Raw genomic sequence first — 12,942 nt, forward strand, 5'->3', positions numbered from 1 at the left:
CACCAGTGTACCCACATTTCGCCGGATCTCCAACTGTGGCTTCAATGCCAGCTAGCCTCTCTTCACTCATGGTTATTTTTTTGTGTTTTTAATGTAGGTAGGTTGATGAACTCACTATTCTCTCAATTCCCAAGATAAACACAAGATGGAATTGTGTTTAGCCTGGCTCTGATATACCAAGTTGATATGTAAACACCCACCCCTTACAATATTTTGAAAATTTGTGAAATTGCAGGAAAAGGACTAACTTCTAAATTTGGTTTGAGCACTCTAAAGGACTCCTAAATTCGTGAAAATTTGCAGTAATTAACCTTGAGGCCTTAGCTAAATTCTGCTAAAATTATAGGATCTTAGGAGACTCAGAAGTAATTTAAATAAATTACTAAACCTGAACTAACAGAGAAAGGAGCAGTTTGACAGTGTGGGTGTAAAAATGGAATAAAGGAGGTAAATTTGAGATATAATTGTTTAACTACCTTCCACAGCAAGCACAGGAAGTTAACTACTTGTTGTGCTAACCATTTATCCTTGTTCATTAGTCATTGTGACTCGTTGTGTGAACCATTTGTCCTTGTTCATTAATCCTTGTGACTCGTTGTGTGAACCATTTGTCCTTGTTCATTATCCCTTGTGACTCGTTGTGTGAACCATTTGTCCTTGTTCTTTAGTCCTTGTGACTCGTTGTGTGAAGTATTGTTGCTTGTTAATTAGTCCTTGTGACTCGTTGTGTGAACCATTTATCCTTGTCATGCTGACTTGTTGTTCTAACCATTTATCCTTGTTCATTAGTCATTGTGACTCGTTGTGTGAACCATTGGTCCTTTTTCATTAGTCCTTGTGACTCGTTGTGTGAACCATTTGTCCATGTTCTTTAGTCCTTGTGACTCGTTGTGTGAACCATTTGTGCTTGTTAATTAGTCTTTGTGATTCGTTGTGTGAACTATTTGTCCTTGTCATGGAGACTTGTTGTTCTAACCATTTCTCCATGTTCATTAGTCCTTGTGACTCGTTGTGTAAAACATTTGTCCTTATTCTTAGTCCTTGAGACTTGTTGTGTAAATCATTTGTGCTTGTTCTTTAGTCGCGGTGACTCGTTGTGTGAACCGTTTGTCCTTGTTCATTAATCCTTGTGACTCGTTGTGTGAACCATTTGTCCTTGTTCATTATCCCTTGTGACTCATTGTGTGAACCATTTGTCCTTGTTCTTTAGTCCATGTGACTCGTTGTGTGAACCATTTGCGCTTGTTAATTAGTCCTTGTGACTCGTTATGTGATCCATTTGTCCTTGTAAACGTGACTTGTTTTTCTAACCATTTGTCCTTGTTCATTAGTCCTTGTGACTCGTTGTGTGTACCATTTGTCTATGTTCTTTAGTCCTTGTGACTCGTTGTGTGAACCATTTGTGCTTGTTAATTAGTCCTTGTGATTCGTTGTGTGAACTATTTGTCCTTGTCATGGTGACTTGTTGTTCTAACCATTTGTCTATGTTCATTAGTCCTTGGGACTCGTTGTGTAAAACATTTGTCCTAGTTCTTAGTTCTTGTGACTTGTTGTGTAAACCATTTGTCCTTGTTCATAAGCCCTTGTGACTCGTTGTGTGAACCGTTTGTCCTTGTTCATTATCCCTTGTGAATCAAAGTTTGAACTATTTGTCCTTGTTCTTTAGTCCTTAGGACTTGTTGTGTGAACCATTTGTGCTTGTTAATTACTCCTAGTGACTCGTTGTGTGATCCATTTGTCCTTGTCATGGTGACTTGTTGTTCTAACCATTTGTCCTTGTTCATTAGTCTTTATGACTCGTTGTGTAAAACATTTGTCATTGTTCTTAGTCCTTAAGACTTGTTGTGTAAACCATTTGTCCTTGTTCATTAGTCCTTGTGACACGTTGTGTGAATAATTTTGTCCTTCTCATTGTGACTTGTTGTGCTAACCATTTATCCCATTTCATTAGTCATTGTGACTCGTTGTGTGAACCATTTTTCCTTGTTCATTAATCCTTGTGACTCGTTGTGTGAACCATTTGTCCTTGTTCATTATCCCTTGTGACTCGTTGTGTGAACCATTTGTCCTTGTTCTTTAGTCCTTGTGACTCGTTGTGTGAAGTATTGTTGCTTGTTAATTAGTCCTTATGACTCGTTGTGTGAACCATTTATCCTTGTCATGCTGACTTGTTGTTCTAACCATTTATCCTTGTTCATTAGTCATTGTGACTCGTTGTGTGAACCATTTGTCCTTTTTCATTAGTCTTTGTAACTCATTGTGTGAACCATTTGTCCATGTTCTTTAGTCCTTGTGACTCGTTGTGTGAACCATTTGTGCTTGTTAATTAGTCTTTGTGATTCGTTGTGTGAACTATTTGTCCTTGTCATGGAGACTTGTTGTTCTAACCATTTCTCCATGTTCATTAGTCCTTGTGAATCGTTGTGTAAAACATTTGTCCTTATTCTTAGTCCTTGAGACTTGTTGTGTAAATCATTTGTGCTTGTTCTTTAGTCGCGGTGACTCGTTGTGTGAACCGTTTGTCCTTGTTCATTAATCCTTATGACTCGTTGTGTGAACCATTTGTCCTTGTTCATTATCCCTTGTGACTCATTGTGTGAACCATTTATCCTTGTTCTTTAGTCCTTGTGACTCGTTGTGTGAACCATTTGCGCTTGTTAATTACTCCTTGTGGCTCGTTGTGTGATCCATTTGTCCTTGTTCATTATCCCTTGTGACTCGTTGTGTGAACCATTTGTCCTTGTTCTTTAGTCCTTGTGACTCGTTGTGTGAAGTATTGTTGCTTGTTAATTAGTCCTTGTGACTCGTTGTGTTAACCATTTATCCTTGTCATGCTGACTTGTTGTTCTAACCATTTATCCTTGTTCATTAGTCATTGTGACTCGTTGTGTGAACCATTTGTCCTTTTTCATTAGTCCTTGTGACTCGTTGTGTGAACCATTTGTCCATGTTCTTTAGTCCTTGTGACTCGTTGTGTGAACCATTTGTGCTTGTTAATTAGTCTTTGTGATTCGTTGTGTGAACTATTTGTCCTTGTCATGGAGACTTGTTGTTCTAACCATTTCTCCATGTTCATTAGTCCTTGTGAATCGTTGTGTAAAACATTTGTCCTTATTCTTAGTCCTTGAGACTTGTTGTGTAAATCATTTGTGCTTGTTCTTTAGTCGCGGTGACTCGTTGTGTGAACCGTTTGTCCTTGTTCATTAATCCTTGTGACTCGTTGTGTGAACCATTTGTCCTTGTTCATTATCCCTTGTGACTCATTGTGTGAACCATTTGTCCTTGTTCTTTAGTCCTTGTGACTCGTTGTGTGAACCATTTGCGCTTGTTAATTACTCCTTGTGACTCGTTGTGTGATCCATTTGTCCTTGTTCATTATCCCTTGTGACTCGTTATGTGAACCATTTGTCCTTGTTTCTTAGTCCTTGTGACTCGTTGTGTGAAGTATTGTTGCTTGTTAATTAGTCCTTGTGACTCGTTGTGTGAACCATTTATCCTTGTCATGCTGACTTGTTGTTCTAACCATTTATCCTTGTTCATTAGTCATTGTGACTCGTTGTGTGAACCATTTGTCCTTTTTCATTAGTCCTTGTGACTCGTTGTGTGAACCATTTGTCCATGTTCTTTAGTCCTTGTGACTCGTTGTGTGAACCATTTGTGCTTGTTAATTAGTCTTTGTGATTCGTTGTGTGAACTATTTGTCCTTGTCATGGAGACTTGTTGTTCTAACCATTTCTCCATGTTCATTAGTCCTTGTGACTCGTTGTGTAAAACATTTGTCCTTATTCTTAGTCCTTGAGACTTGTTGTGTAAATCATTTGTGCTTGTTCTTTAGCCGCGGTGACTCGTTGTGTGAACCGTTTGTCCTTGTTCATTAATCCTTGTGACTCGTTGCGTGAACCATTTGTCCTTGTTCATTATCCCTTGTGACTCATTGTGTGAACCATTTGTCCTTGTTCTTTAGTCCATGTGACTCGTTGTGTGAACCATTTGCGCTTGTTAATTAGTCCTTGTGACTCGTTATGTGATCCATTTGTCCTTGTAAACGTGACTTGTTTTTCTAACCATTTGTCCTTGTTCATTAGTCCTTGTGACTCGTTGTGTGTACCATTTGTCTATGTTCTTTAGTCCTTGTGACTCGTTGTGTGAACCATTTGTGCTTGTTAATTAGTCCTTGTGATTCGTTGTGTGAACTATTTGTCCTTGTCATGGTGACTTGTTGTTCTAACCATTTGTCTATGTTCATTAGTCCTTGTGACTCGTTGTGTAAAACATTTGTCCTTGTTCTTAGTTCTTGTGACTTGTTGTGTAAACCATTTGTCCTTGTTCATAAGCCCTTGTGACTCGTTGTGTGAACCGTTTGTCCTTGTTCATTATCCCTTGTGAATCAAAGTGTGAACTATTTGTCCTTGTTCTTTAGTCCTTAGGACTTGTTGTGTGAACCATTTGTGCTTGTTAATTACTCCTAGTGACTCGTTGTGTGATCCATTTGTCCTTGTCATGGTGACTTGTTGTTCTAACCATTTGTCCTTGTTCATTAGTCTTTATGACTCGTTGTGTACAACATTTGTCATTGTTCTTAGTCCTTAAGACTTGTTGTGTAAACCATTTGTCCTTGTTCATTAGTCCTTGTGACACGTTGTGTGAATAATTTTGTCCTTCTCATTGTGACTTGTTGTGCTAACCATTTATCCCATTTCATTAGTCATTGTGACTCGTTGTGTGAACCATTTTTCCTTGTTCATTAATCCTTGTGACTCGTTGTGTGAACCATTTGTCCTTGTTCATTATCCCTTGTGACTCGTTGTGTGAACCATTTGTCCTTGTTCTTTAGTCCTTGTGACTCGTTGTGTGAAGTATTGTTGCTTGTTAATTAGTCCTTATGACTCGTTGTGTGAACCATTTATCCTTATCATGCTGACTTGTTGTTCTAACCATTTATCCTTGTTCATTAGTCATTGTGACTCATTGTGTGAACCATTTTTCCTTTTTCATTAGTCCTTGTGACTCATTGTGTGAACCATTTGTCCATGTTCTTTAGTCCTTGTGACTCGTTGTGTGAACCATTTGTGCTTGTTAATTAGTCTTTGTGATTCGTTGTGTGAACTATTTGTCCTTGTCATGGAGACTTGTTGTTCTAACCATTTCTCCATGTTCATTTGTCCTTGTGAATCGTTGTGTAAAACATTTGTCCTTATTCTTAGTCCTTGAGACTTGTTGTGTAAATCATTTGTGCTTGTTCTTTAGTCGCGGTGACTCGTTGTGTGAACCGTTTGTCCTTGTTCATTAATCCTTGTGACTCGTTGTGTGAACCATTTGTCCTTGTTCATTATCCCTTGTGACTCATTGTGTGAACCATTTGTCCTTGTTCTTTAGTCCTTGTGACTCGTTGTGTGAACCATTTGCGCTTGTTAATTAGTCCTTGTGACTCGTTATGTGATCCATTTGTCCTTGTAATCGTGACTTGTTTTTCTAACCATTTGTCCTTGTTCATTAGTCCTTGTGACTCGTTGTGTGTACCATTTGTCTATGTTCTTTAGTCCTTGTGACTCGTTGTGTGAACCATTTGTGCTTGTTAATTAGTCCTTGTGATTCGTTGTGTGAACTATTTGTCCTTGTCATGGTGACTTGTTGTTCTAACCATTTGTCTATGTTCATTAGTCCTTGTGACTCGTTGTGTAAAACATTTGTCCTTGTTCTTAGTTCTTGTGACTTGTTGTGTAAACCATTTGTCCTTGTTCATAAGCCCTTGTGACTCGTTGTGTGAATCGTTTGTCTGTTCATTATCCCTTGTGAATCAAAGTGTGAACCATTTGTCCTTGTTCTTTAGTCCTTAGTGTTGGGAAATGTGTCCTCAACAATAGTGCGATCACATGATTTAAATATCATTATTAAATCTCATTTTAAGAATACATGTGGGATGTAATATTTTACAGTCAACTGGTCCACACATATCGGTAAGGATTGGCTGACTAGAGTTTGACATTACTGTCGTGCGACGGTGGTGATCATTTGATCCCCTTAGGTCATACCTATAGGGAAATACTCTTAATTGATTATTTAATTAATCGTATACCGATACGAGTTAATTAAATTGCTTAAAATTGACGGATAATTTTGTGAGTATAATTTACGTATCTTATTGTAAATATGATTAAATGAGACACGGTCTAAGTAATCGAATTGTTTTATTACTTAGTTGAAATTATTGTTTACAGAAACAATTGAAACGGAATGAATAACTTATTATAAATACAGAATGTTGTAGTTTATAATTTGGAAACCATTTTGGTACAAGTAATTACGAATTACTAGTCGATTTTGTATATGACATATTTTATGAGTATGTTGATTTTTAATATGATAAAAATACATTACAATTTCATATGTCAAGTAACATGTCACATATGTTACAATTGACAAATGACAAAATAAAATGGACCATCCATTTTATATTGAATGTACCGAAATTATGGAGGGAGAAATAAAATCTCACAAAATTCCACCTCTTGACCGAAATTTTCAAGAGTAAAAATACAATTTATTTGTGTCAATTTTATAGTAAAAACTTATATCATTACTAGATCATAAATATATAAGTTATTAAGAGATTCCTTGGGTATATGCTTTTGGGAGGGATTCTATACTTGAATCTTGTTCATCCATAAGGAAGGCTCAAGAACAAGTGAGTAGGTGAACTCACTTGTGCCCATAAAACCGAAACATCCTATGTAAGATGATGAATTCTTCTTTAAATTGTTTATTGTTTGCATGCATAAGATCATTCATTAATTTTATGACAAATTAAATTAAAACATATATGAATATGTTGAGTATATAGATCTACTTTTCCTTCAATCGGTATCAAGAGCCTTGGTTGTTTGCATGCAAATCGGTTAAAAGTTTTTCCGAGTTATAAGAATAACATATAAAACTTGGATTATTTGTGTTATTATGAGATATCACTAAATTAATTTATGCATGTTTAATTTCTGGTCCTAAAATGTTTTAGGATATTTTGGTTAATTTACGGATTTTATTGTTCATATTATACTAATGGCATTTAAATATGATTTTATGAGTAAAAATGTCATTTTCGGACTAAAATTAGCTATACTTCGTATTTTCCAGTGATTTTTGGATATGTTGTCACATATATTATTTTGAGATAACCTGTAAATTTTCATAATTTTTGGACATGTTATGCTCGAAAAATGGATTTTTCATTATTAAATTCGGATTTAGGTGAAAAATAGGTTAATATTAGATAAATTTCGAATCTGGTCATAGAAATTTAGTATATTGTCACATACAATTTTGCAAGATGTGTGTAAAATAATAGGCTATAGTGAAGTCTTTTTGCACGATTTATGGATTTTTGAAGAAAAATAGCATAAATAGTGACATTATTAATGGAAAATTAATAAAACATAATCTATGACTAAGGAAAAACATTATATGTTGCATTTTATTATCTTTTTCAGATCTAAAATTGAAAAATTGATGTATATAATTTTTCACATGTTTTTATGATTATTTTAGTTAAAACCGATAAACCGCAACATTGTTTTTCCGGAAAAATTCGAAATTTTTAACCAAGGTTTTGAACATTATGAGTGTCATGGTATTTTTTCCAGAATGTTCATGAGAAAAGAAAAGAGAGTTTTTCTTTTCATTATTCATTCATCATTTTTGGATAAAAATTTTTTAGAGTAAGAAAATTAGAAACTCTCTACAATTTGTAAAATTCTGGAGAAATAAAATCTCACAAAATTCCACCTTTTGACCGAAATTTTCAAGAGTAAAAATAAAATTTATTTGTGTTAATTTTATAGTAAAAACTTATATTATTACTAGATCATAAATATATAAGTTATTAAGAGATTCCTTGGGTATATGCTTTTGGGAGGGATTCTATACTTGAATCTTGTTCATCCATAAGGAAAGCTCAAGAACAAGTGAGTAGGTGAACTCACTTGTGCCCATAAAACCGAAACATCCTATGTAAGATGATGAATTCTTCTTAAAATTGTTTATTGTTTGCATACATAAGATCATTCATTAATTTTATGACAAATTAAATTAAAACATATATGAATATGTTGAGTATATAGATCTACTTTTCCTTCACTTAGGACTTGTTATGTGAACCATTTGTGTTTGTTAATTACTCCTAGTGACTCGTTGTGTGATCCATTTGTCCTTGTCATGGTGACTTGTTGTCCTAACCATTTGTCCTTGTTCATTAGTCTTTATGACTCGTTGTGTAAAACATTTGTCATTGTTCTTAGTCCTTAAGACTTGTTGTGTAAACCATTTGTCCTTGTTCATTAGTCCTTGTGACACGTTGTGTGAATAATTTTGTCCTTGTCATTGTGACTTGTTGTGCTACCCATTTATCCTTGTTCATTAGTCATTGTGACTCGTTGTGTGAACCATTTGTCCTTCTTCATTAATCCTTGTGACTCGTTGTGTGAACCATTTGTCCTTGTTCATTATCCCTTGTGACTCGTTGTGTGTACCATTTGTCCTTGTTCTTTAGTCCTTGTGACTCGTTGTGTGAAGTATTGTTGCTTGTTAATTAGTCCTTGTGACTCGTTGTGTGAACCATTTATCCTTGTCATGCTGACTTGTTGTTCTAACTATTTATCCTTGTTCATTAGTCATTGTGACTCGTTGTGTGAACCATTTGTCCTTTTTCATTAGTCCTTGTGACTCGTTGTGTGAACCATTTGTCCATGTTCTTTAGTCCTTGTGACTCGTTGTGTGAACCATTTGTGCTTGTTAATTAGTCTTTGTGATTCGTTGTGTGAACTATTTGTCCTTGTCATGGAGACTTGTTGTTCTAACCATTTCTCCATGTTCATTAGTCCTAGTGACTCGTTGTGTAAAACATTTGTCCTTGTTCTTAGTCCTTGAGACTTGTTGTGTAAATCATTTGTGCTTGTTCTTTAGCCGCGGTGACTCGTTGTGTGAACCGTTTGTCCTTGTTCATTAATCCTTGTGACTCGTTGTGTGAACCATTTGTCCTTGTTCATTATTCCTTGTGACTCATTGTGTGAACCATTTGTCCTTGTTCTTTAGTCCTTGTGACTCGTTGTGTGAACCATTTGCGCTTGTTAATTAGTCCTTGTGACTCGTTATGTGATCCATTTGACCTTGTAATCGTGACTTATTTTTCTAACCATTTGTCCTTGTTCATTAGTCCTTGTGACTCGTTGTGTGTACCATTTGTCTATGTTCTTTAGTCCTTGTGACTCGTTGTGTGAACCATTTATGCTTGTTAATTAGTCCTTGTGATTCGTTGTGTGAACTATTTGTCCTTGTCATGGTGACTTGTTGTTCTAACCATTTGTCTATGTTCATTAGTCCTTGTGACTCGTTGTGTAAAACATTTGTCCTTGTTCATAGTTCTTGTGACTTGTTGTGTAAACCATTTGTCCTTGTTCATAAGCCCTTGTGACTCGTTGTGTGAACCGTTTGTCCTTGTTCATTATCCCTTGTGAATCAAAGTGTGAACCATTTGCCCTTGTTCTTTAGTCCTTAGGACTTTTTGTGTGAACTATTTGTGCTTGTTAATTACTCATAGTGACTCGTTGTGTGATCCATTTGTCCTTGTCATGGTGACTTGTTGTTCTAACCATTTGTCCTTGTTCATTAGTCTTTATGACTCGTTGTGTAAAACATTAGTCATCGTTCTTAGTCCTTAAGACTTGTTGTGTAAACCATTTGTCCTTGTTCATTAGTCCTTGTGACACGTTGTGTGAATAATTTTGTCCTTGTCATTGTGACTTGTTGTGCTAACCATTTATCCCATTTCATTAGTCATTGTGACTCGTTGTGTGAACCATTTTTCCTTGTTCATTAATCCTTGTGACTCGTTGTGTGAACCATTTGTCCTTGTTCATTATCCCTTGTGACTCGTTGTGTGAACCATTTGTCCTTGTTCTTTAGTCCTGTGACTCGTTGTGTGAAGTATTGTTGCTTGTTAATTAGTCCTTGTGACTCGTTGTGTGAACCATTTATCCTTGTCATGCTGACTTGTTGTTCTAACCATTTATCCTTGTTCATTAGTCATTGTGACAAGTTGTGTGAACCATTTGTCTTTTTTCATTAGTCCTTGTGACTCGTTGTGTGAACCATTTGTCCATGTTCTTTAGTCCTTGTGACTCGTTGTGTGAACCATTTGTGCTTGTTAATTAGTCTTTGTGATTCGTTGTGTGAACTATTTGTCCTTGTCATGGAGACTTGTTGTTCTAACCATATCTCCATGTTCATTAGTCCTTCTGACTCGTTGTGTAAAACATTTGTCCTTGTTCTTAGTCCTTGAGACTTGTTGTGGAAATCATTTGTGCTTGTTCTTTCGTCGCGGTGACTCGTTGTGTGAACCGTTTGTCCTTGTTCATTAATCCTTCTGACTCGTTGTGTGAACCATTTGTCCTTGTTCATTATCCCTTGTGACTCATTGTGTGAACCATTTGTCCTTGTTCTTTAGTCCTTGTGACTCGTTGTGTGAACCATTTGCGCTTGTTAATTAGTCCTTGTGACTCGTTATGTGATCCATTTGTCCTTGTCATCGTGACTTGTTTTTCTAACCATTTGTCCTTGTTCATTAGTCCTTGTGACTCGTTGTGTGTACCATTTGTCTATGTTCTTTAGTCCTTGTGACTCGTTGTGTGAACCATTTGTGCTTGTTAATTAGTCCTTGTGATTCGTTGTGTGAACTATTTGTCCTTGTCATGGTGACTTGTTGTTCTACCCATTTGTCTATGTTCATTAGTCCTTGTGACTCGTTGTGTAAAACATTTGTCCTTGTTCTTAGTTCCTGTGACTTGTTGTGTAAACCATTTGTCCTTGTTCATAAGCCCTTGTGACTCGTTGTGTGAACCGTTTGTCCTTGTTCATTATCCCTTGTGAATCAAAGTGTGAACCATTTGTCCTTGTTCTTTAGTTCTTAGAACTTGTTGTGTGAACCATTTGTGCCTGTTAATTACTCCTAGTGACTCGTTGTGTGATCCATTTGTCCTTGTCATGGTGACTTGTTGTTCTAACCATTTGTCCTTGTTCATTAGTCTTTATGACTCGTTGTGTAAAACATTTGTCATTGTTCTTAGTCCTTAAGACTTGTTGTGTAAACCATTTGTCCTTGTTCATAAGCCCTTGTGACTCGTTGTGTGAACCGTTTGTCCTTGTTCATTATCCCTTGTGAATCAAAGTGTGAACCATTTGTCCTTGTTCTTTAGTTCTTAGAACTTGTTGTGTGAACCATTTGTGCCTGTTAATTACTCCTAGTGACTCGTTGTGTGATCCATTTGTCCTTGTCATTGTGACTTGTTGTGCTAACCATTTATCCTTGTTCATTAGTCATTGTGACTCATTGTGTGAACCATTTGTCCTTGTTCATTAATCCTTGTGACTCGTTTTGTGAACCATTTGTCCTTGTTCATTATCCCTTGTGACTCGCTGTGTGAACCATTTGTCCTTGTTCTTTAGTCCTTGTGAGTCGTTGTGTGAAGTATTGTTGCTTGTTAATTAGTCCTTGTGACTCGTTGTGTGAACCATTTATCCTTGTCATGCTGACTTGTTGTTCTACCCATTTATCCTTGTTCATTAGTCATTGTGACTCATTGTGTGAACCATTTGTCCTTTTTCATTAGTCCTTGTGACTCGTTGTGTGAACCATTTGTCCATGTTCTTTAGTCCTTGTGACTCGTTGTGTGAACCATTTATGCTTGTTAATTAGTCCATGTGGTTCGTTGTGTGAACTATTTGTCCTTGTCATGGAGACTTGTTGTTCTAACCATTTCTCCATGTTCATTAGTCCTTGTGACTCGTTGTGTAAAACATTTGTCCTTGTTCTTAGTCCTTGAGACTTGTTGTGTAAATCATTTGTGCTTGTTCTTTAGTCGCGGTGACTCGTTGTGTGAACCGTTTGTCCTTGTTCATTAATCCTTGTCACTCGTTGTGTGAACCATTTGTCCTTGTTCATTATCCCTTGTGACTCATTGTGTGAACCATTTGTCCATGTTCTTTAGTCCTTGTGACTGATTGTGTGAACCATTTGCGCTTGTTAATTAGTCCTTGTGACTCGTTATGTGATCCATTTGTCCTTGTCATCGTGACTTGTTTTTCTAACCATTTGTCCTTGTTCATTAGTCCTTGTGACTCGTTGGGTGTACCATTTGTCTATGTTCTTTAGTCCTTGTTACTCGTTGTGTGAACCATTTGTGCTTGTTAATTAGTCCTTGTGATTCGTTGTGTGAACTATTTGTCCTTGTCATGGTGATTTGTTGTTCTAACCATTTGTCTATGTTCATTAGTCCCCGTGACTCGTTGTGTAAAACATTTGTCCTTGTTCTTAGTTCTTGTGACTTGTTGTGTAAACCATTTGTCCTTGTTCATAAGCCCTCGTGACTCGTTGTGTGAACCGTTTGTCCTTGTTCATTATATCTTGTGAATCAAAGTGTGAACCATTTGTCCTTGTTCTTTAGTCCTTAGAACTTGTTGTGTGAACCATTTGTGCTTGTTAATTACTCCTAGTGACTCGTTGTGTGAACCATTTGTCCTTGTTCTTTAGTCCTTGTGACTCGTTGTGTGAAGTATTGTTGCTTGTTAATTAGTCCTTGTGACTCGTTGTGTGAACCATTTATCCTTGTCATGCTGACTTGTTGTTCTAACCATTTATCCTTGTTCATTAGTCCTTGTGACTCGTTCTGTGAACCATTTGTCCTTTTTCATTAGTCCTTGTGACTCGTTGTGTAAACCATTTGTCCCTTGTTCCTTGTGACTCGTTGTGTGAATCATTTGTCCATGTTCTTTAGTCCTTGTGACTCGTTGTGTGAACCATTTGTGCTTGTTAATTAGTCCTTGTGATTCGTTGTGTGAACTATTTGTCCTTGTCATGGAGACTTGTTGTTCTAACCATTTCTACATGTTCATTAG

This window comes from Silene latifolia, chromosome 2 (assembly GCF_048544455.1).
Source record: "Silene latifolia isolate original U9 population chromosome 2, ASM4854445v1, whole genome shotgun sequence".
Taxonomy (NCBI): Eukaryota; Viridiplantae; Streptophyta; class Magnoliopsida; order Caryophyllales; family Caryophyllaceae; genus Silene; species Silene latifolia.